Source organism: Benincasa hispida, chromosome 1, assembly GCF_009727055.1.
Source record: "Benincasa hispida cultivar B227 chromosome 1, ASM972705v1, whole genome shotgun sequence".
Taxonomy (NCBI): Eukaryota; Viridiplantae; Streptophyta; class Magnoliopsida; order Cucurbitales; family Cucurbitaceae; genus Benincasa; species Benincasa hispida.
This window is the reverse complement of record NC_052349.1, coordinates 45,642,157-45,662,830: the sequence shown is the minus strand read 5'-3', so window position 1 is coordinate 45,662,830 and position 20,674 is coordinate 45,642,157. Positions and strand designations below refer to the sequence as shown.

At 36.1% G+C, this 20,674-nt stretch overlaps 1 long non-coding RNA gene across 4 annotated transcripts; it reads right to left on the bottom strand.

Moving 5' to 3' along the window:
- Positions 1 to 3,992: 3,992 nt before the first annotated feature.
- Positions 3,993 to 12,662, bottom strand: LOC120081096. 4 transcript variants are annotated; one of them, XR_005482692.1, is made up of 3 exons: positions 12,096 to 12,662; positions 11,777 to 12,005; positions 3,993 to 4,417 (listed from the first exon to the last, which is right to left on the bottom strand). It is a non-coding gene; the product is annotated as an uncharacterized LOC120081096 (long non-coding RNA). The 4 variants fall into 4 exon arrangements; XR_005482691.1 differs by having other exon boundaries at positions 3,993 to 4,401; XR_005482693.1 differs by lacking the exon at positions 3,993 to 4,417 and having other exon boundaries at positions 11,619 to 11,873; positions 11,954 to 12,005; positions 12,096 to 12,658.
- Positions 12,663 to 20,674: the final 8,012 nt, after the last annotated feature.

Here is a 20,674-nt window from a genome sequence, read left to right as displayed (position 1 = left end):
CAGCATACTGATAAATAGAGTTTGGGTTCGTGTTCGAGATTTTTAGGAAGTTTCATGTCACGGTAGAAAGGGAGATCGAAAGAAAATTGAAGTGTCTTCGATCAGATAATGGTGGTGAGTATACTTCAAATGAGTTCAAGTATTATTGTTCACAACATGGCATTAGACATGAGAAGATAAATCCTAACACACCATAATACAATAGAGTTGCTGAGAAGATGAATAGAACCATTGTGGAGAAGGTGAGGTGTATGCTTAGAATGTCTAATCTTCCTAAGACATTTTGGGGTGAAGCAGTGAATGTGCCATGTATTTGATTAACCGATCTCCATCAATTCTTCTTGGTCTAGAAATTCCAAAGAGAGCATGGAAAGGATATGGTCTTGCTTATTTGCATCTTAGAGTCTTTAGCAGTAAGACATACATGCATGTGCCTAAAGAACAAAGCTCAAAGCTTGATTTGAAGACCAATCCATGCATTTTTGTTAGGTATGGGGATGAAGTGTATGATTATAGGCTCTACGATCTACAAAAGAAAAAGGTAGTGAGAAGCAGAGATGTATTATTCTTTGAGTACGAAAAGGATGCAAATCTTCCAAGTACAAGATACGCTTCTACTTCAGAGTTGTGTTTGATACTACTATTGATTTTATTTCTGCTCCTTTTGTTGCTTAGCCAAAAAATTAGAATGTTGATGATGTACATGATGATGTTGGTGAGATACCATCTGATGGCAATGTACTAGATCATGTTCATAATGATGATCTTGATGATTCTTCATCTGATGAAGAAATTCATGAGGAAGATGCATATGAGGAAGTGATTCATGGAGAAGTTCATGAGCAGAGGGAGCAACCTATTCCTCAAGTGGAGAATACTCAAGCTCGAAAGTCAACCAGAGTGCATAAACCTTCAACAAGGTATCCAAGCTCAGAGTTCATTCTAGTTAGTGAAGATGGAGACCAGAGAACTATCAAGAGGTCTTGTCTCATGATGAAGAAGACCAGTGGCTCAATGCAATGAAGGAAGAGATAAATTCCCTGGAAAATAGTGGAACCTATGAGCTAGTGAAGCCTCCAAAGGGCAAGAATGTATTGAAGAACATATGGGTTTTCAAATACAAGAAGAATGGTGAGAAGATTTAAGGTACAAAACCAGATTAGTGGTTAATGAATGCAACTAAAAAAAGGCATCGACTTTGATGAGATCTTCTCTTCAGTGGTCAAAATGACATCTATCATAACAATGTTGGGATTAGTAGCAAGTCTTGATCTTGAGATAGAGCAACTTGATGTAAAAACCACTTTTTTACATGGTGACTTGCATGAAGAAATCTACATGGAGCAACATGAAGGATAAGAAAAAGGGAAAGATAAACTTGTTTGCAAGTTGAAAAATAGTCTTTATGGGCTTAGATAGGCACCAAGATAGTGGTACAAGAAATTTGATTCGTTTATGATAAGCAATGATTATAAATGAACTACAACTGATTCTTGTGTGTATTTTAGAAAGTTCTTTGTAGGCAACTTCATCATTCTTCTTTTATATGTAGATGATATGTTGATAGTTGGACAAGATATAGATATATTGAAATTTTGAAAAAAAGATTTATCCAAGTCATTTGACATGAAAGATGTGGGTCCTGCAAAAAAAAAATCTTAAGTATGAAGATTGCTTGTGACAGGAAAGCTGGGAAATTGTGATTATCTCTGTTGAAGTATATTGAACGGGTGCTGGAAAGGATCAATATGAAGCATGCTAAGTCTGTTAGTATACCGATAGCAACTCACTTTAAGTTAAGTAAGAGAGCTTGTCCTACAACAGTGAAAAAGAAAGAAGTTATATCATCCATTCCTTACTCTCCTGCTGTTGGTTCTTTGATGTATATTATAGTGCGTACTAGACCTGATATTACATATGTAGTCAGTCTAGTGAGTCGTTTTCTATCCAATCCAAGTAAGACTCACTAGGAAGCAGTGAAGTGGATCTTCAGATACTTGTAGGGCACCTCCAAATTGAGTTTGTGTTATGGAGGTGACAAACCTATGATTGAAGGATATACTGATGCAGACATGGTAGATGATCTTGATAACAGAAAGTCTACCTCATGTTATGTATTTACATTTTCAAGAGAAGCCATTTCATGGCAATCTAAGTTATAAAAATGTGTAGCATTGTCCACAATTGAGGTAGAGTATATTGCAGCAATGGAAGCAAGGAAGAAGATGTTATGGCTTAAAAGGTTCCTTCAAGAGTTGGGTGTCAAGCAAGGTGAGTATGTAATATTTTGTAATTATTAGAGTGCTATGATTTTGAGCAAGAACTCAATGTATTATGCTCGTACTAAACACATTGACATGGCTACGAGATGTAATTGACGAGAAGATATTGAACATGAAGAAAATCCACACCAACAAGAACAGTGCAGATATGTTAACTAAGGTAGTTTCTGGAAGAAAGATTGAGCTTGTAGGGATGAGGTTCAAGTGATCATCGATATGATTGAGTCTTCCTCGTGTTAAGCTAGAGGGGGAGATTGTTGTGGTTGTCTAGCCCACTTGTTGCACAAGCAAAACTTTATTTTAAACTTGTGCGTTTGTGAGCCCAATTGGGGCTAATTTCTTAGATTGAACCATCTTAAAAGCCATAGGTTTTCTTTTATGTGATATGGGGATGAACTAAGGAAAAAAAAGAATGAGTAAGAAGTAGAAAATTGGAGAGAAAGACAAAATTTTGGTTTTTCAGCGATGGCTTTTACAAAGTTATCGATTGCAGAAATTTGAATCGTTGGATCACGCTGAAAATTGGTCAGCCTATTCGGGACACATAGCGTTTTATTTTGAATAGTTGGATTGATGTTTGAAGCTCTGATTTGTCAGTAATTACTATCGAACAGAATCTGGAAAACTGGGTGATTTTCATTCTTTTTATTTCTCAAGTGTTCATCTTTTATATATGAAAGTATTTGTGGGTAGTAAACATTTGTATGACTGATTTGGGTTCTTTTTTCCCTCAATTTTATCATAATAAGAGAAACTGACAAGGCTAGACTCCTCACAAGTCCTATGGTTTTTACTCTTCACATTGAAGGGGTTTTTCACGTATCATTCATGTGTGCTCTTTGCTTTTTGTCTTTAAGAATTTTGTTATTTATTGTTGTCCATTGTTGATTGATTGCTTGATGATTATTTGGTGATTTATTTGTGGTGTTTTAGAGAACAATTATTTGGTTGATTGTTTTGGAGATTCTAGTGGGTTGTTATTAGATTGTTTAGGTCCTATCAAGCTTAATAAGGCATTTGAATAATAGTGAATCACGTCTTTATCAATCAAGAGAAGATAGAGCTCTTACCAAATCGAATATAAAACTCTAAAACGACTCGTAAAACTATAAGATCAAGCTTTTGTAACACACCGCTCGATGTTAAAATCTCAACATAGCTATCCACTCTAACTGTAAGACGAACTAGCAACTTTCAAATACAGAGCATGATGTTATTTAAGAACCTTTCACATAGAACTAATCTATTATTTGTTCATCTTACAATAAAACTAAATTCAAAATATTTTGATAATCGAGACACGATCAAGCGTATATACTAGAAACAAACAAGAAATGCGATCTGGATTGAAGTGACTAATTACGTACAGAACATTAATAGTATAAAGATCAGTTCAAAATCCTTATGAAAACATGCCAAAATTTCATAGAAACACTTCCAAAAGAAGATATTTTAGAGATATTTAGAGTCTATTTGATAGAAAATTCAGATTTTGTTTTATGTTTTCAGATTCATTGAATTCAACAAATATATGTTTGGCAGTTATACTACAAAAAAACCACATTTCTTGACGTTTGCAATTTTAAATACTTGACGGCTTTATGAAAAAATATCAAGTAATAGGTGATTTTAAAGAAAAAGTTAAGAATTTAAAAAAAAAAAACACGAAGGTTGTGCGTTTTTTCGAAAAATATTCACGCTGACACACTTCTTGATGTTTTAAAAATGTCAAATTCAATATAAGTTTTCTTGTCTTGTTTTAAATGTCAAGAATATTAACATCTACGTAGCTGAACGAACACAATTTGAAGAAGCTCTCACACCACCAATTCTTCACACAGCCAAAGAAGCCAAACGATGACACTCACAATCAAAACTCTATCTGTTGGTCCAGGCTGTTCTATCAATCAAAACCCTCATCATCGAACGAAACATACTATTGAATGAATGATTCGAAGAAACACACCACCGATTCTTCACATAGCTGAAGCCGAACAAATCTTCACACCGTCGATTCTTTACATTGTCGATTCACATTGCCAGAAATACCTCCACCAATCGGTTGTAACGACTCAAATTTCTAGTATGTTTCTTGGATGCTACTTTATGCGTGCATAGGCTTGACAATACATTTTCTCAAAGAATCAATAAATATAAAGATAAGAAATTTTTTATTTCATTAAATAATGCTCAAATAAGCAAAGAAGAGATATCTAAAAAAAAAAATATCGTTCGGGGTACCCCTAACCCAACTTAAAAATAAATAATAATTAAATAAATCAATAAATCAAATCAAGGAATATTTCATAAGATTTTAAAATGCCTGACTCCTAAATCAGACACTAGTACATGAAACTTAAGTGTGGAAGTTAAAATGGTCGGGTCACGAATCTCTCTTGTCATGCGATGGTCTATCTTTAAAAAGGATGAGTATAAAAGTATACTCAATAAGTGACCCACTACTGGGCGCACTCAGTGATATGTTAGTCTTTCCATTGGGATAGAAGTACACAAGGGCATCATAGACGTAGTCATAGGCATAGGCATAAGGGGCGAACCCGAAGGCACGCTTTCATAAGTAGTGGCCCCGGAGGGCACAATCATAAACATAGGTNACGCTTTCATAAGTAGTGGCCCCGGAGGGCACAATCATAAACATAGGTGGTAGTCCCAAAAGGACACCGTACATAAACATAGGGTGCGGGCCCGAAGGTTTACAACATTCGATGTGCATAGCTCAATGGCAACACTGACAGTCACTAAAATCTCATACAGAAGCATTCATCCCACATCATAAAACATGCGAAGACCACATAACCGTTCACAATTCATCCATCCATATATAGACATATCAAGATATTTCATTCCAAATAGAACAAGTGGTAAGCATGCTTAAGTTCGAGGGCAAACTGTTAGTAAGTCTCTTACCTAAGTTTGACCCAATGAGCAAATTCGATGCAAGCACGCAAGCAACAAAACCCACACATTCGAACGAATTCCCAACAGTTCAAATGAACCGTCCAATCTAGCCACACAATAATAACAACGGTCAACCACTTACCTAAGGATATCGAACTGCTCCGAAACGAACCTTCACTCCGCTAGGAAACTTCCTTTACCACCACAAATTCCTGAATCCAACCACAAAATTTCATGGGTTTGATGACGATGAGTTGCCAAAAGAAACCGAAACTTACCTCCAAATAGAAAGATCGAGCAAAAACAACAGCGATCCGACGACAATAAGAATCGGCCGCGCCAACACTGACAGACGGCGCTTGGGTTTAGGCCGGTGGCTGGCGAACGGGAAGGACGGCGTGGCTCGGGGAGAAGGACGCGACTTAGGGTTGACGAATAGGTCTAGACGCAGCTTTGATTCGCAACTTTGGTTCGTTGAACGCTTCGGGTCTGGATGCAGCTTTGGTTCGCAGCTTCAGTTCGTTGATCATCGCTTCTGGTCAACAAACAGATCTGGATGCCTCCTGGTGCGTGATCGACGATGACTTCGGCTAGGCAACGGGCTCCTCGCGCGGTCAAGCTTCACCACGGAACGAACGAAAGCGGAATGGGGAAGGACGGCGTGGCGTAGGCGGGGCTAGACGAACGCGGACTCGGATCGACTGCGAAATCGGGTTGACGGCGAAATCGGGAAGTGGTGTGACTGGGAGAAGCAGAAGAAGAAGAAGGTTTCCTTTTTCTTTTTCCTTTTTTCTCTATTGCATGCTTCCCGAGATACCCTTTTTAAAAAACCAACCTTTAACCATAATTTTTTTAGGAAAAGGTCAAACAAAACAAAAAGAAGTAAAGATAAAAAAAAATAAAATAAATAAATAAACATAACACCCCCAATTTTCTTTTTCCCAAAAGCTCAAACCATTAAAAAAATTATTTAGTTCCTAAATTTTGACCTTGAATTAAAATAAACAATTAATTCCACGAATTTATTTAAATTTTACCTAGATTCCGGGATGTTACAACCTTCCCTCCTTAAGAAACTTTCGTACTCGAAAGTTCTAGTCCTGTAAGAGTTCTGGATGTAGTATTCTCATCTCATCCTCTTGCTTCCAAGTTGCTTCCTTAATCAGATGATTCTGTCACAAAACCTTTACTAGTGGCACCTCCCTGTTGCGCAGCACTTTCACCTCCCTGGCCACAATCTGCACAGGCTTCTCTTCGTAGCTTAAGTTTTCATTCAGTTGCAAAGGCTCAAAATCCACCACATGAGACGGGTCCTTCAAATACTTCCTCAACATAGAGACATGAAAAACATTATGGACCACGGAGAGAGATGGTGTGAAGCCAAATGGTAAGCCACAGGGCCGATTCGCTCCAAGATCTCGAATGGCCCTACAAAATGCGGACTTAGCTTACCCTTCTTTTCGAATCTCAGGAGACACTTCATTGGCACCATTTTCAAGAACACTTTGTCACCTGTCTCGAACTCAAGATATTTACGCCTAACATTAGCGTAACTTTTCTGTCTACTCTGCGCTACTAATAATTGAGCTCTGATCTTCTGCATGGCTTCATTTTTCACTTCCACTAACTCAGTTCCCATTAGTTTCCTTTCCCCAATCTCACTCTAGCAAATAGGAGACTTGCAACCCCTACCGTAAAGAGCTTCAAATGGCGACATGCTAATGGTAGCCTGATAGCTATTATTATAAGCAAACTTTGCCAAATGCAAGTGGGAGTCCCAACTCCTTAAGAACTTCAACGCACAAATGCACAACATGTCCTCCAACGTCTGATTCAAGCGTTCTGTTTGCCCATCCGTCTGAGGGTGAAAGGCTGTACTGAAGTTTAACCACGTGTCCCTATCGAATAAAATTGACACTGGCACACCATGCAGTCTTATTATCTATTTCATATATAGCTGAGCCCACTTACTCACCGTATACGTGGGCTTCCCTGGATTAAATTGCGCCATCTTGGTGAGCCTGTTTATCACAACCCAAATCATTGAGAAGCCCTTCATTGTCTTGGATAAACCTGTAATGAAATCTATGGACACTCACCCACTTCCATTCTGGCACATCCAATGGCTATAGCAAGCTTGCTATCTTCTGCCTTGGGGCCTTCACCTATTGACAGACTAAACATCTGCTAACATGGTCAGCTATTTCGCTTTTCATATTGGGCCACCAGTAATACCGCTTCAAATCTTGATACATTTTAGTACTGCCTGGATGCATTGAGAATGTGGAGTTGTGAGCTTCAGTCAATAATTCCCCCTTCAGACCATCATCTGTCAAAACGCATAACCGTCCCTGATACAAAAGGCCCTCGTCTACTGACACAGAAAATTCACTGGCCTGGCCTGACCCTACCTGATGACATTTCTGAACTAGGTCTTGCCTCAAAGTTGGTCGTATTGTCAACTGAGCTAGCTGCGAAGTGACTTCCCCCACTACCACCGCAATCTCTGCTTGCTCCAGATTCTTACATAACTGAACCTGCATAGTGATCAAGACGGTCGAATGAGCGGTCTTTAGACTGAGGGCTTGGCCCACCACATTCGCCTTACCTAGGCGGTCCTTACCTGCGCTGCCTCATGTTTAACTCTTTTCGGGTGAAGAAGTATTTCAGACTCTTATGGTTGGTGAAAACCTGGATCCTTTCCCCATACAAGTAGTGCTTCCGAATCTTCAGAGCAAACACCATCGCTACGAGTTCCGAGTCATGAGTAGGATAGTTTCACTCATGGTTTTTCAACTAGCAGAAGGCATAGGCAACCACTCTACCATGCTAGATAAGCACACAACCCAAATCGTTCTTAGAAGCATCACTGTAGATCACAAAATTCCAGAAGCCATCTGGCACCATGAGAACCGGTGCTGAAACCAACCTCTGCTTGAGGTCCTGAAAACTGTCCTCACAAGCTTTGCTCTAAACAAACGAAGCTTCCTTCCGGGTTAGCTGAGTCAACGATATGGCTATGCTAGAGAAATTCTCTACAAACCTACGATAGTACCCAACCAACCCTAGGAAACTGCGCACCTCGCTGACTGTTGTAGGGCAGAGCTAATTTGTAACGGTCTCAATCTTAGCTGGATCCACTGAAACCCCGTCCTTCGACACCACGTGCCATGAAAGGACATCTTTCATAGCCATAACTTGCACTTAGAAAACTTTTCATACAATTTGTTTTCCCTCAGCATTCCTAGGACTTTATGAAGATGTTCCTCGTGTTCCGCCTCTATCTTGGAATAGACCAAGATTTCGTCAATGAAAACAATTACAAAGGTGTCCAGAAAATCTCTGAACATCATGTTCATCAAATCCATGAATACCACTGGAGCATTGGTCAAACCAAAAGATATTACAATGAACTCGTAATGCCCGTATCTAGATTAGAACACAGTCTTTAGGATATCACTGTCCCTAATCCTTAGCTGATGGTAACCTAACCGTAGGTCAATCTTGGAAAATACAGTAGCACCCTGTAGCTGGTCAAACAGGTCATCGATCCTAGGAAGCAGGTGCTTTTTCTTGATGGTCACCTTATTCAACTCTCTATAGTCTATGCATAAACGTAAGGATCCATCCTTTTTCTTCAGAACTAACACTGGTGCACCCCATGGAAAGACGCTGGGTCTTATGAACCCTTTATCAAACAGTTCCTGTAACTAGGCCTTCAGTTCTTTCAATTCGATTGGAGCCATTCTGTACGGAGCTTTGAATATGGGAATAGTGCCCGACTCTAACTCGATCACAAAATCAATCTCCCTTGGTGGAGGAAACCCTAGAAGTTCTTCTGGAAACACATCAGGATAATCTCTCACAACTGGCTCAGAGGTTAGAGCAATCTCAATTTCTCTTGTGTCAACTACGCTTGCCAAGATACTCCAGACACCTTGATTAATCAACCTCTTGGCCTTTATCGATAAAATCACTTTGAGCAAAACTACCGTCTTGGCTCCCTTGAACTTAAAATTGGCTTCCCTGGGGGGGAGAGGGGGCGGTTAAAAATCACCTTCTTACAAGAACAGTCTATGCTAGCATGGTTGGCAGCCAACCAATCCATGCCCAAAATTATATCAAAGTCACGCATGTTTAACACTATCAGAGTCACATCATGGGTGTGATTCGCTATTTCTAACTGACACGCTTTTATCTTTTTACTTGCTATCATAATTTCTCTTGATGGTGTAGATATTGATAAAACATAACCCAAGGATTTTAAAACTAACATAGCATGCTTTATGAACAAGATGAAATGAAAGAGTGAGATGAGTTAGAGTCAAATAATGCCAAGGCATAGTGCCCCAATATTGGGAGCGTACCAGTCACTACTGTTCTCAAATGCTTAGCTTCTCGACGACTAGTGGCATAAACTCGACCCTCCTGCTACTGTCGGTTTGAACTACCTTGATGCAAACTCGGGGGCTCACCCTCTGCATTTTCGAAACCACTACTAGGGCATTGGTCTGCCGTATGCCTTGTCTGCTTACATCTGAAACAAGTCCCTGTGCCAATCAGACAGAGTCCCCAATGACGTTTCTCGCATGACTTGCACATCGGTCTTTCCCTCCAAACTTTTCTTGAAGTAGTAGCTTGCTGTTGAGCATGCCCTAACGACCTGTCTGTACTCTGAACCTTCTGAGGAGGTCCCGGAGCTTTTTGCTCAACTTTCCTCTTCCGGCCTGGGGCAGGTTCCTCCGTCAATGACTTCAGGAACTCTATCCCTGAAGGACAACCCACACGTGCTGCCGCTCGGAATGCTGTGCCGTAAGTGGAAGGCTTTATTGCTTGCACAATACCTTGCACCCTGTCCGAAAGTTCTTGCACAAATCTTTCCACTCTCTTTGCTTCAGTAGACACCAGATCATGGGCGAAGCAAGACAACTTGTCAAACTCCTCCTCATACTCCGCTACTATCATGGTCCCCTGCTTCAGATCCATAAACTCAGCCTGCTTGTTGTACCTCATGTGAGTAGAGAAGCACTTCTCGTAAAACTGCTCCTTGAACTAGTCCTACGTGGCTTGGCCCCCACTGGCTTCTATCATTCTTTCAGCTGAGTGCTACCAGCGCTTGACATTATCGATGAGAACAAAAGCGACACACTGCAGCTTCTGCTCCTCTAGACACCTCATGTACTAAAAAATCCCCTCCACAGTGGATAACCACAACTCTGCATTTGTGGGGTCTTTCAGGGACCCGTTAAATGTCGGGGGATCATACTTCTTGAAGTCCCATAGATATCCGGCCTCCAAGGAAGAGCTTGCCAAAGTTTGATTCGTGGCCTTATCTTGATTCAGAGCTTGCGGTATCGGGATCGACGAGGACGACGCCTGCTGCGACTATGCGTGCTGAGCTATCTGCTCGGCCACCATATCCCTTAACTATCCTACTACGGCCTGTGTGATGACATTCCCAATACCTACAGCCATAGTCGTATATTATACTGGAATTTCTAAGGATGACGGTCCTGGCGGGGGCACAGTTGAAGTTCGAGGCCCACTTGTTGGTCTAACCCTCTGACAGGTTGACCCAGAAAGGTCACGAGGTGTCGAGTCCCACACTTGTTGGCTCTACACCTTAGAGTCTTGTATGTCAGGATCCCGCTCCCCAACTACTTTCTTACCTTGACTGCCCCTTCCTCTAGTTCATAACCACACGTAACGCTTTAATAAGCGCTAGCAAGGTAAATCATCAAACGACTGCACAACAGGTAAGATTTCATATATATTTCCCTAAAGAACTTTAAACGACATACCTGACGATGACGAGAGATCCATTTGTGGCCATAAGGAACAGTTTGGACTCACGATGTTATTCAGTCTACAGAACCTAAAACTTAGGCTCTGATACCAACTGTAACGACCCAAATTTCTAGTATGTTTCCAGGACATTACTTTTTGTGTGTATAGGCTTGGCAATACATTTTCTCGAAGAATCATGAAATAGAAATCTAAAAAAAATACCGTTTGGGGTACCCCTAAGCCAACTTTAAAATAAATAACAATTAAATACATCATAAATAAAATCAAGGAATATTTCATAAGATTTTAAAATGGTCGGATCTCTCTTGTCATGCGTCGGTCTATCTTTACCCTTACTTGAAAAACATGGAAGGAAAAGGATGAGTATAAAAGTATACTCAGTAAGCGACCCACTACTGGGCCCACTCAGTGATCTGTTAGTCTTTCCATTGGGACAGAAGTGCACAAGGCACGCTTTTATAAGTAGTCGCCTCAGAGGGCACAATCATAAACATAAGTGGTGGTTCCAAAAAGACACCGTACATAAACATAGGGTGCGGGCCCGAAGGCTTACAACATGTGATGTGCATAGCCCAATGGCAACACTAACAGTCACTGAAATCTTATACAGACATAAACATTCATCTCACATTATAAAACATGCGAAGACCACATAACCGTTCACAATTCATCCATCCATATATAGACATATCAAGATATTTCATTCTAAAAAGAACCAGTGGTAAGCATGCTTAAGTTCGAGGGCAAACCGTTAGTAAGTCTCTTACCTAAGGTTGACCCAACGAGCAAATTCGATGCAAGCACACAAGCAATGAAACCCACACACTCGAACGAAGTCCCAACACTTCAAATGAACCGTCCAACCTGGCCATACAATAATAACAACAGTTTGACACAAAAGACAATAACCCACTTACCAAAGCATTGACACTGCAACCACTCACCGGATATCGAACCTTCACTTCGCTTGGAAACTTCCTTCACCACCATAAGTTCCTGAATCCAACCACAAAATTCCATGGGTAAATTAGCTTTGACCCAAGAATACCCAATGACGATGTGCTGTCAAAAGAAACTGAAACTTACCCCCAAACAGAAAGATCAGACGGAAACAATTGCGATCCGATGGCAACCAGAACCAGTCGCACGAAGACTGATGGACGATGCTTGTGTTTAGGTTGACGGATGGCGAACGGGAAGGACGATGTGGCCTGGGGAAAAGGACGCGGCTTCGGGTTGACGAACAGTCTGGATGCAGCTTCGGTTCACAGCTTTGGTTCATCGATCGCCGCTTCGGGTCTGGATGCAGCTTCGATTCGTAGCCTCAGTTCGTCAATTGCCGCTTTAGGTCGACGAACAGGTTTGGATGCCTCCTGATGCGCGATCGACGGCGACTTCAGCTAGGCGGCGGGCTCCCCGCGCGGCTGAGCTTCACCACGAAACGAACGAAAGTGGAACGGGGAAGGACGGCATGGCATTGGTGGGGTTGGACAAATGTATACTTGTGTCGATGGCGAAATCGAGCAGTGGCGAGGCTGGGAGAAGAAGAAGAAGGAGAAGGGTTTCCTTTTTCTTTTTCCTTTTCCTTCTCTACCTTATGCTTCCCGAGGTCCCCTTTTTTAAAAAACCAACCCTTAACCCTTATTCTTTTAGGAAAAGGTCAAACAAAACAAAGAGAAGTAAAGATAAAATAAATAAATAAACATAACACCCCCAATTTCCTTTTCCCCAAAAACTCAAACCACTAAAAAAAATATTTAGTTCCTAAACTTTGACCTTGAATTAAAAGAAATGATTAATTCCACGAATTTCTTTAAATCTTATCTAGATTCCGGGATGTTACATCGGTACTCTCGTCTTCTCCTTCTTTCCCCCCAATTTTTCACTGGTAGTTTGTTGCCGCATCATTTTCAATTTCCTCTCTATATGTATGAATTGAAATCTTCCTTTCATTTTTGGGTATGTGTAAGATTTTTGTGGGTATCTTTAATCTTTGAGTTTTCATTCAATTTTGCTATTTTTGTTCATGTTTATGTTGAAATTTTGTCAATAGAATGACCCTTTAGTTAACTTTTTAGAGAAATTGGTGTTTGGTGTTTATTGTAGTATGTACTCAAGAGCTTCCTCAAAATGTGTAGCTTCAATCCCTAAAGTTTTTTAGGGTTTTCCTACTCAATCATCTTCGTGTTCGTCGATGGCGAGGATTTAGCTTGCTTTTGCTCTAGTTTTTTTCTTCTTTTTGGTGGAGTTTCTTCTACTATAGCCACACCTCCTGCAAGTAAGTAATACAGGATAATGATGATGATTATGAAGAAAAGGAATAAGGACAAGAAAAACCTATGTTCTTAATCCTATGGCTTTTGCAATTTTTCCCTACTATATATGACATTTTCACTTTTTGAGCAGAAATTGTTTGAGAGATTCTTTCAAATGTGGTTTCTTTTCTTATGAAGAAGTTGTGGTCGATGAAATCTAGCGCCAAAACTGGTATGGAACTTCGTTGATTCGTGTTTTGTTGTTGGTTTTTTATTCTATAGGTCTTTGTTTGAGTTTTAAGGATAGCTTGGGTCATTTTTATTTGAAAGTTTCAATTGAAATTAATGTCCTATTACAATTTGCCTCTCTAATTTTTTCATTCTTTTTCCCTAATGAGTTCAGGTGTGAAATCTCAGTTAGAGTTTCTTCAGTAGGACTAGCCTGGTATGCACTTCTACTAAGATTATTTGTAAACTTGTAGGCTTGTTATTATTCATTTGAGATTAGATTTTTTTTAGAAAATTTTTTTTATGACCCACAATGAATAATATACCATTGTGGAGATGAAAATTTTAAAATATTGGATGGGGCATAAGTTCTATAAGCCTTTATCCCAAAAAGTTTCATTTTTTATGTTTAGGTCTAAACATGTCAGACTACTTTTTTCAAGACAATGTTGGGTAAGAACAAGTTAGTAGCCTTAAATTGAGTTTTAGACTTCATATGGTTAAGTTTCAAGACAATATTTCAGTTCGACTCGAGTACTTTTCTTGGGTAGATTGTTTTGTTTCCTTGTTTGTTTAACAAAGTAGGTTACTCTTCAACTAAAATATAGTAGTGCTTTGTCGAAAAATTGAATGATGAATGAAACTAATCTATGATGAATGTTGAATGTATCTAGATTTTTATTGCATCTAATAGTAGCTTTATGACTTCTCATAGTTAGAGTTTTTCTGTCTTCGTCATCAAGTACAACTTGTGAATTTTATGAGACAAATTGATCATTTCAATTTGTTGTTTGTAGGGGTGTTCAAAAAACATGATGACCAAAAAAACCGATCAACCCAACCCAACCCAACCCGTATGGTTTGAGTTCAAATAAATGAAAATTTTATGAATTGGGTTGGTTCATGGGTTTACCTAATATAACCCAAATCAACCTGAGTTTATTGTTAACTTTAAAAAATATATTTTTTTTGTTACATATAACACATTATTTATACATATATTGATTTTAATTTTATTTAATTCAAATATCTTTTTAATAATTTATTCTTCAACAACTCTTAAAAGTAATTTCTTTGCACTCTAGAAAGGAAATTTCCACTATATAAATTGAAATTGAGTTGTTAATTTTAATTTATGAAAATAATTAAATAAGATTTTTACATGTTTACGTTGTGCTTCATTTTAGAATTTTTTTTTAAACAAATGATCCGATTAACCCGAACCAACCCAACCCAAATATTTCATGGTTGGGTTCATTTTTTAATAAGGGTTTGTTTAGGTTGAAGAAATTTACAATCCGAACAATTGGGTTAGGTCTAAAAAGTCTTTCAACCCAACCTAATTCAACATGTGAATACCCCTAGTTGTTTGAAGGCCATTGGAGAATGAAATATTTGCATACAAAGTCCATCTTGGCTTCTTTTTTGGCTTCTTGGTGAAGGAAAAAAGAGAAAAGAGGAAATAAGTGAAGGGGGGCTGCTGCAAAACCAAGAGGAGGAAGAGGAGGAAAGAGTTGTGAGAGATGGTTATCACAACAGTTTGATGTTTGGTTGATCTATTAGTTAAGGTTATCGTTGGTTAATTGAAACAAATTTTCTAAGTTTTTCTCATTCATTTTAGCTGTTGTTTGTGCTGAACATGGGGCATATAACTACTGTTTTTGGCTCATAAGGAGCTTAGATTGATCAATTCATAGAGATTAATTAGTTAGTACCTTCTGTTTCTAGTAATTTTGGACATCAACCAACAAGATTCGAAACTTTCTCAGAAAGATTCTTGTAAAATCAACCAACTAATTATAGAACCAAACACTAGATACAAAGTAAAAGTAATTTAAAGTAGTGTATCAAGTCTTCTTCTTAATGCTTATGATTTCACTTCAAATCATGCAAATTGGGTATCTAATGATTTGAGGATCACCGGATTTTTCTTGTCGTTTGGACGAATGGTTGGAAGGCGTTGGATGCCATTGGATAGGTGATTCACTTTGGCAAATCCATGACCAACATGACAGGGTAATTAAAGACAATTGATACTAGTTTTAATATATATTTTTTGGATTTGATTTATGGTAGTGTTTGAACATTACTCTTTGTAATTATCATTCATCAAATTTCATATGGTGGAGAAGAACTTGATTTTCTTTGTTGCTAAACTGGTGGGAATTTAGTCTTCTTTGTTATTGACATAAAATTGTGAATATATATTATTTGTTTATATGGTTGACAAGATTGGAAATGTCGTTTATTTGGTCGATGAATATTGTTTGTCTTATATATATCAAATGTGATTGTTGGACCTCAAAATAGGAGCAATTATATAGGAAATTTCTAATAGTACAATTTAAAAAAAAAAACATACAAACTTGACAAACAAAACGTATCGAGTATTCATTAAGTTGTTAGTTTTTTAATGTCAAGAAGAAATTACATTTGATAAGTAAAAACTGTCAAGTTATGAAAACCTTGATCCATAATAAATGTCAAGAATTTAGATACTTGACATTTAAAATAAGAAGGGATCCCATATACTTGACAGTTATAGCGTAAAGTAAATTACAGTTTGATGCTTTTAGACAGTCCAAAAATTTCTCTTATTCTTGATACTGGATTACTTGACGTTTTTAAAAACGTCAAGTAACATTAATACTTGTCTGCAAAAAAATGTCGAGTAATACAGTTTTTGTAGTAGTGAGAATTCATATTCTATTTTTAAAAACTGTTTTTGAATTTTGTAATCCAAACCGTGTAACTTCTGAAAATAATATTTTTATATTTTTATTATACCCAGATTATAAATTTTAAATTTCAAAGTATAAAATTATATTAAATAAACATAAAAACACTTACAACTACAATATGTAATATTATAAACTCAATTATTTTTTGAAAAGTAAAATATGTATTTTGTAATGTATTATGAACTATATAATATTATAAAATAATAATTATAGAAAAAATTTAGCATAAAACATGTCAATAAATAAATTAATAATAGTTTATTTTTTTACTAATATTTAGGGGATAATTACAACAAATTTTATAATTTATAAATATAATATCAATGACGTTCTAAACCATTCTTTAAATTAGAATTCAATTTTTGAATCTACCATGAAATACAATTTTGTTTTTATTAAATCCCTTATTTTTAAATTTTCAACCAAACAGATTCTTAAATATATATAGATGAAAACAAATATTTGCTCGAATAAATCTTGATCTAGCAATTACTATTTGAAGTAGGTGGCATGCACCTGCATATTACACTTGACGAGATCAAGAGGAGTGAGGACCATGTGAGCGAGACCGCAGCTGAGGCTTCCACCGACGGCACAGGCGGCGTAGAAAGCCGGTGAATACATCTCCAGTTTCTTGCTCGGTTCAGTCGGAGAAGGAATCATGAAGGCCTTCATCGAAGTGCAGGATTTGAGAATCGGCAATGGCGATTCAGAAGGAGAGTTTCAGAGATGGCCATTTTAATTTTTATATGTATAATTCGTTCATAAATTTATTGTAAAAGTGAGTTTTATATATATAAAAAAAATTATAAACTCATTGTTCATGGTGAATTATATAAATAAAAATTAATACCTTATATATATATAATTAGTTTTACCCATATATATACTTTATTGCGTTGAGATTAGAATATGTTATTTAACTATTTAAGTAAAAAAATACTCAATAGTATTGATTTAGGTTAATCAATTATTTTTTCGGTTTAGGTAAAAATTTTCAATGGAAAACCTTATCCCGATTCTCATGAGAAATTTCGTGCGGATGGAAAATGAAAAGGGTAGCAGGGATGGGGATGGGGAAGTCATCTCCGTCCCCACCTCGCCCCGTAGACATCTCTACTCATACCACCATCAAGCCATTCAAATAATTGACACTCTTTTAAAAGTAAAATAGGGGTTGGAGCTACGAACCACAAACTTTGTGGATAACTGACATTTACTAAGCATTTTTTTTATAATATGTGAGGCGAAGCAGGATAATCGAATTAAGTTATGTTCATTTGGGTATTTATCTAGACATTGTTAGCCATATATATACACACATTTTAATTGAGTCCAATCATACCTCACACTAGATGCTTGTTGAACTATGCTTATTTTGACACAATAATAGTTGATTAAGTTACAATATTTTAAATCTTGAGGGAGTATCAATAAAATTTTAAATTAATAATGGTATCAATTCAAAGTATAAATTTTCATTGGTGAATCAATTTTAAATATTTTATTAATAATTTATTGCTATTTAAACTTGTTTTTATTTAAAATTAACTTAAAATTACCTTTATAACTTTTTTCTACAAAATTTTGTCATATTAGCAAGAAAAACAATTCCGTGATTCTCACTTAGGAACTATAATTGAACTTTTTTGTTATGTTTTTTGGGCAATGTGACTTGAAAAATAAACAAATCGAGAGAACATGGAAGAATATTTGCAGAAGCGATGGTGAGTTGGTAAAGTGGGACAATTTTATATAATAAAAATGTACAAGAAAAAATAAAAATAATAATTAAAAAAATTATTAAAAAAAAAAAAGAAAAACAGCCGCCATTGAAGTGGGGCCGGCGTGAGGGATATATTAGAATATTTATGGAGAAATTTCGAACTTTTTTCTTTTGAGATATAATTTTGATCTATTTAATTTGAATTTTATTTTATTTTAATCAATATAATTTTAAACGTCAATTTTAATTTAATTTTCATACAGTCAATAAATCTTAAATTTTAGTAGCCTATTTTTCTGTGATTTTCTTTTCTTCTTCTTCTTTTTTTTTTTTTTTTTCAAAAAACTATTCTCTATTAGCTTTCTCTTTATTATTTCAAAATTATATTCATAGTGATTTTTCTGCATGAAAATTATAGTTTAGAAAAATATCAATATGTCTCTAAACTTTGGATATCAATTTAAACTATGAACAAATAATTATATCAATATAAACTATAAACTTTCATAATTATGTCAATTTATACACTCCTCCAAATATAGTGTGAAACTTATAATTTGTATCAATTAAACTTCTAATTATCATTAGCTAATTGATTTAGACCCTTTATTATGATTATGTTCTTAAATCATCCATGCATCAATTCTCGCATGTGTGTAAACTTCTTCAAATGTCGGTTTTATAAAATGGACGATTAGCGTTTTTCCTTCTTCTTCTTCTTCCTTTTTTTTTTTTTTTTTTAAATTTTCTTCCCTTTATTTGATTTTTGTTTCATCTTTTTTTTTTCATAAGAATTATGAGCCTAAGTTTCATACCAAGACTTGAAAGTACCCAATTCATAAATGACTTAATACCAACAAACCAACCACCAAATTTGATTATTATAACAAAAAACTAAATATAAATAGCAAATGAAAATGGATTTGAAAGAAACTATTTTTCTAGTCCACAGATTTGCACCATTTTTAGAAACATTTCTTAAAAGTTTGAAATAAGAAACAAAAATAGTTATTAAAAAGTTTATTTCTGAAAAAAATGAGAAATGTCAACTATATCAGGCCAATATTTTTTATTTATTTTTATGCGACTTTAAGAGTATGATGTCTATTAGAAATAAACTTAAAAATGTGGCATAGATGAACCAAAATGAAGCACACAAATTGAAATATTTGTGTATTTGTGTACTATAATATTTATTTATAAAATCAAACAAAGAAGAAAAGGTTGGTTTGGCTGTTCGTTGTTTTTACGGAAGTGCCCTTGAGAGGTGTAAAGAAAAGGGATCGTGTAAATGTTTGGAAATGACAAGGAAAGGACAACAAAGTGGTCGATAGCTATCATTTATAGAAAATACAACTGATAGCATGTTATCGGTGATAGAAGCTAACATTGATAGCACGTTATCAATGATAGAAACTACCACTACTAGCAAGTTATTGGTAATAAAAGCTATCATTGATAGCATGTTATCGGTGATAGAGAGTTATCACTGATAGCATGATATCAATGAGATCATTGATAACATGATCTCAGTGAGATCATTGATAGCATCTTATCAGTGATGTTATCAATAAAAGAAGCTATCATTGATAACCACGATATGAGTGATATTAGTGATATCGGTGATAGAAGTTAGGTGAAATCTATATATCGAGTTTCTTTGAAAGTTCATAACTAGTTATAGAAGTCTATCATTACTCACCTTAAGTATTAATATTTCAAGGTTGATTCTAATTTATGAAAGTCTATCAATGATAGCGGCTGATAGCTACTATCAGTGATAGCCACGATAAAAGATTATTAGTGATAGCTACTGTGTTAATCTTTCAAAGTTGATAGTTATTTATGAAAGTCTATAAGTGATAATAGCCACTAATAGTTTTTCATCACTGGTATAGCTCAATCTTTCAAAGTTGTTGGTTTTCTTTCAATGTTGATAACTACTTATAAAAGTCCATCATTATACACTGATAGCCTTAGCTGTTAATATTTCAAGGTTGATTCCAATTGATGGAAGTGTATCAATGATAGCCACTGATAATGATAGAAAATTAAAACTTAATATTTAAAGATTGTATTAATATTTCTCAAATTGAAAGCTACCACTGATAGCAACTATCAGTGGCTATCACTGATAGCTATTATTTGTTATAGCTTTCAATTTGAGAAAATCAGGAAGAAACGAGCAAATTGGTGGCTAGGCGTGGAATGTTTAGTCTTTTACCATTTTTTATTCTATATATGCAATTATTTTATCCTTGTACTACATATTCTATTATTTTGGGCTTGAATTCCGTTTATGCAATTAGCCATATGTTTTTTTACTTTTAATTTTGTGTCTAATAGGTCATGGACATATTTTTATTAGAAAAACAATTAGTTATGAACATATTTGAAAATTTAATTTAATTGATTGATCTATTAGATATAGATTTAATTTTCATGTTTAATGGAGACAATAACTTACAATTTTGGGTCAAATAGATCCATGAATTTTTTTAAAAAAAGAGTAGTTGAGATGTACCCGTTTTTATACATCTCAGTTTCATCATATACACAAAATAAAAAATAAATAAAGTACTTCAAAAGAGAATTAAGAAGAATTTGTTACATGAAAAATTATGATTAGACAATTTGATGGAATGCCCAAAAATATGTATTGTCTAGAATGTACCTAAGTATTTCTCTTTAAAAAAAATATCCAAGCTCAAGAAC